The following is a 5,239-nucleotide window of genomic DNA, read 5'->3' as shown; positions in this document are numbered from 1 at the left end:
TCCTTTTGGCTCATTTCTTCAGGAATTACAAATTTGAACAGAGGACTAGGGCCTGAAAAGACGAAGAAAAACTGACACCCCGGCCAATGCCTTTCCAAAATCTTCCCTAAAAATTTTTTAGAGTTTCCTAGCCATTTGCTGAGAAGACAATTTCTTTTATACTTTTAGAGATCTGAGGACAGAGTGGCTGATTTCCTTTAGATAAAATCTAATAATTATGCTGCTTTAATCCCTGAGACTCATTTTCTTCTGCTATATTCAACTTCTGAGATATTTTAGCATTCTACTAAATCTACCTTCAGAAAGAATTCAAATACAAAGACAGAAATAAAGAGATTGCTATAATAGCATAAACTATTCGTATAATAGTTTTAAATCCTCATTTACATTTTGGGGTCTAAAGTGGACCGTCGTCTAAATGAAGCAAATAAAGCAGGCTCTACAATCACCAAATACTCAATCCTAATTTTGAATAAACTGAGTTCCTCAGCCAAGTCAATAGATGAATATTATAGGCGACATGTGGCTCAGAGAGTTATGCCTATCAAAGGCTTCCATCTCTGTCAACCTTTCATAAAACGGCTGGCACAGATTATTCCAAAGTTTACTCATGTGGAAAATTTGAGAGTGAAAACAATATTTCTTTAGACCTTAAAAAGGCGGACTGAAAGCAAAATGGGAATTTGAATCTTATAAACTTGATTCTTTGCCTTTATCATCCCGCAGATCAAATGAAGTCTGCAGCATGCCTCCCTCCATCTGATTTTAGGTCATCAGTTTATTAACACAGATAGAAATTCTGCATGCCTCAGGAATTTGTACAGGATTTTTTAAAAACAAGAACGCATAGTTACATTTTGGCAGCAGGACTATCACGTGAAATATTAATCTGAATCTCAAAGTCCAAATGTATAAATGTGAAAAGAAATTTTAGAGTCAAAGTGAACCCTCAAAAATAATTATCACATATTCTCAGTTCAAAACGCTGTTTGTGATTTCCAAAAATATAAATCTTAGTTCATATTCCATTAATGTCATCTTATTGTTTTCTTTTTATTGTTGTGGGAGTGGGGAGGAGTGTACAAAACAGAAAATAAGATGTAAACCTTTGTACCACAAAAAGGAAGGTTTCAGTTCAAGTATGTGACTCAGAGACAGCAACTTAATGTCTTCTGAACAAGCAGGATTGGTCAGTGACTGTCACAACAGCTGCGCTGGGAGAGTCTGAGGGAGAGTGGCCAGGGATCTTGGCCATTTACTTATGTAAATTCCGAGTTGTGCTGGAGGCTCTGGAGTCAGATGGCCATGAGTGTGAATCCTGATCCTGCCGATTAGTAGCTATTTTAAACCTGGCTGCATCATCTCACTAGAGCTAATCTTTCATACATCAAAGGATCTTTGTGAACATTAAATAATATCCATAAAATGATATATAAATAAGCACTTAATAAATGGAAGCTATTATTTTAGAATGTAATAGAAAGACACACAGATGCACGCGTGCACACACACTCACTTATTTATAGCATGTCTTGTCCCCAAAAGGATAAGAAGACATTTAAAACTGCATGCTTAATACTACATTTACAAAAACTAAAAAACAAAAGCTAAAAACTTAGGATAGGACAGATTATGGTAAGAAGAGGAAGTTGATACTCAGATTAGTTCTCAAAATACATTAAAAAAAGACCCAATTTCACTAAACTTGAGCCAGAAATTTTACTCTAAGTTTTCTTGCAGGTAGCATGAAGAAGAAACCTAATAATGTTAGAGATTATTAGGGTCCAAAAAGTAAAAAATTAGTTGTTCAGATGAAGCGAAATTGTTCTTTATTTAGCATAATAAATTTTCATTTAGTCCATAGAACATTTAGTTTCACACAGGTCCATTTCTCAAAATATCCTTTGAAATAATTCCATGCCATTGTGTCAATGTATCTGTAGTATAGAAAATGATATATATCAAAATACACATCATTCTTAAAAAAAAAACAAAAAAAAACTATTTCTCATATTCTACAGCAGAATGACAATGTATAGTGACAAATATAAATGTGCCTGTGGTGGTTTAAAACAACTCTTCACAAATTCTTTGCTTCTCTTCCCCTTCTTCGATTCCTTTCTCTTTATGGAGAGGATGGACTTAGTTATTTCTAATAGATGACAGCAAAAATATGGTGTGAGGTTTCAGGGACTAGGTCATAAAAAGGTAGGCTTTTATCTTGTTCTCTCTTTTTGTCTTGGATCACTCATTCTGAAGAAGCCAGCTGCCATACTGTGAGCTTCCTCAAGGAGAGGTTCACATGGAAAGAGACTGAGGTCTCCAACCAACAACCAGTGATAAAATGAGGCTTCCTATCAACACATGATAGAGCCTGGATGTAAATTTTCCAGCTCCAGACAAGCTTTCAGATGACTAAAACCCAAGCTGATATCCTGACCACAAAGTTATGAGAAATGCTGACCTAGAACCACCCAGCTAAGCCACTCTCAAATTCCTGCCCCTCAGAAACTGAGATAATAAATGTTTGTTGTTGTAAGCTGGTAGGTTTTGGGGTAATTTGTTGCACAGAAATAGATAACTAATGCAATTGCCTTGGATGAGAAAGACTAGAAGATTTAAGCTATTTGTAATTAGCAGAGAATTACATACTAATATTAGTTTACTAATGACAAAAGAAATATTTTTATTTTGTCTCTTTCAATAGAATAAGATCTTCTTGTCTACAAGATTTTAAACTTTCTACTTGTGGAAAAATACAGATATGCACAATTTAATGAGTCTAATTAAAGACACTGAGTTCTTTCCCAGGTCAGTGGCTTTTTTGTTTTTGTTTTTTTTTTCCATTTCCAACTTTTTTTAAGAGCTCCTTACAATAACCACAAATATTAGAAAATTATTAAATTAAAAAGCTTGATGGTAAATGTAATTATCTTTAAAAACACAACAGTTGTACAAAAGGAATGATTTATATGCAACCATAAATCTATTGCAATAAGCTGAGAAGCTAAATGGTTAAGATATAGTTCACTGGCTTATTCTTTTAATACAAACCATTTATTGACTTCTACATGACTTGGGCGCTGGGCTTGATAATCCTGGTACAGACAGAAAGCCCAAACTTGAGTCATCTGATTTTTACAGAATACTATGAAGGTCTAACCGAACTGCAGTCTTGCCCATGAAGTCAGTTCCAATGATCAAAGGGACCTTTCCCCCTTTTGGACTCCTATAGCGTTGTGTTTGCCTGACTGCACTACATGTGATACATATGATCTTGGTTAATACATTACTGTGCCATTTGTCTTATCACTCCAACTGGATTATGGATTTCCTGAACCCAGAGAGAATGACTCTTACATGCCTGAATCTCTCATACTGTCTCACTAAATGTTTAAAACCAAATAGCTCAGTATTTACAAAATTTAACAATTAATGCCGCTTTAGCACTCTATATAGATGTATAAAGATAGATGACAGAGATAATGTGTGTATATTCTTATAAATTTTTTTTCATGTCTCTTCATTTCCTTCTGGATAAGCTGGAGTTACAAGTGGAGAGGAATAAAGAAAACTACTTCAGTAAAGACTATTGTGATTTAGCACAGATGAACAAATCATAGCCAAAATTCAAAAGTATATAACTGAGTTTGAGTTCTAGTTCTTCCACTGACAACTCTGTGATCTTATCACATTACTTTTCTGAAACTTAGTTTTCTCACTGACTAAAGAAATCTACCTATAGGGATGCTGGGAAGAATAAAGAGCTGATATATGAAAAATGCTTGGTGCAGTTCTTGGTACATATTAAGTGCTTAATAAATGCTAGTGGTGGTGATACTCATCTGTAATCATCATCATCATCATCATTTCCCTAAATTACTTTTAGGGAAATTCAAAGCAGGAAATGCTCTGGTAGAGTTAGCCCTCTCTTCACTGCCCTTGGTTACATTTTTTGCCACCTTCCCCACAGTTACACCTGCTGATCGCCTTAAGTTTCCTTGAAACAGGAAGTACCGAAGCCTTATCCTGAGAGATAAGCTAAATGTAAATTATAGTCCTAACTTTAAAAAGCGGCACCTCCCGGCAGATTTCTCCTGCTTCGCCACCTGTTCATTAGTCTGTTTATTTAATTCGGGGCACTGTTGCATCTACCCAGACTCATATGATTGGACTTCTGACCCCAAGTTCCACTTCTAGAAATCTCACTTAGGATGCCAATTCCTTGGCCACATTCCCCAGTCTATGGAATTACCTTTACCTTTTCACCATGTCACTGACTCTGAAAGTTTGGTTCCCTTCTTGAATGCTCCATGGACAGTCATGCTTTATTCACCTGTATCCGAGCACAGTCCTCCTCCCTCTATGACCCTGGAACTGCCCACAGGTGAATAGGAATGCCCGTTGTTCCATAAATCCACCAGTGAACAGGATGTCTGTCTGTCCATTGTTCCCTAAACCAATAGAGGTAACCCAGCAAATTCCAGGCTGAGAATTTTAGTTTATTACCCTCTTGCACACCTGACACAAATAGGGCATTTAAATAAAATTATTTCAGTAATAATGTGTGACCAGAAAAGCCTGTTTTGCAGTTTTGCTTACACAAGTTCGTCACGCATTATACTGTTCTACCTCTCCTAAAGTTAACGTCTTCTCATAGACTGCATCTCCTACACAAAAGACCTGTCCAACTTCAGTCTCACTACCATTCTCTTTCAAACCTCATCTTCCCAGAGCCTCTCACTACTCCCTGACGTGTGGTGTTCTGGTATGAGGAAGGGATGGTATAGTTACAGGGAAATGCTGAGTTTACCTGTACAGAATATTAACCAAGATGATCTGAGTCACATATGCAGAATATTAACTAAGATGATCTGAGTCAGATATGCAGAATATTAACTAAGATTATCTGAGTCAGATATTCAGAAACTAAGCTGAGAGAGGTCAGAGAATGTCCCAACTCCAAATGGATAATTTTTTATCCCATCCCTACACAATCAACTACAGAGCTTTCTCAAAGGCAGCTGTCTGAGTCCTAATCTCAGCTATTCAGACTCCGTTACTCTGTAGAAGGTTCTGGAAGTGAGTACAGGATTCTGATTCAAAAATCAAGTTAATATATTTCCAGTATTAACTGTTATCATTATCACTGCACTCTACATTGAATATTCATTATAGACCAGGAACTTTGCTAAGTGTCTCATCTACATTTATTCCTTATTGAAATGATCTTACGGAT

Source organism: Rousettus aegyptiacus, unplaced genomic scaffold (assembly GCF_014176215.1).
Source record: "Rousettus aegyptiacus isolate mRouAeg1 unplaced genomic scaffold, mRouAeg1.p scaffold_m13_p_15, whole genome shotgun sequence".
Classification (NCBI taxonomy): Eukaryota; Metazoa; Chordata; class Mammalia; order Chiroptera; family Pteropodidae; genus Rousettus; species Rousettus aegyptiacus.
Note: the sequence above shows the minus strand (reverse complement) of the source record.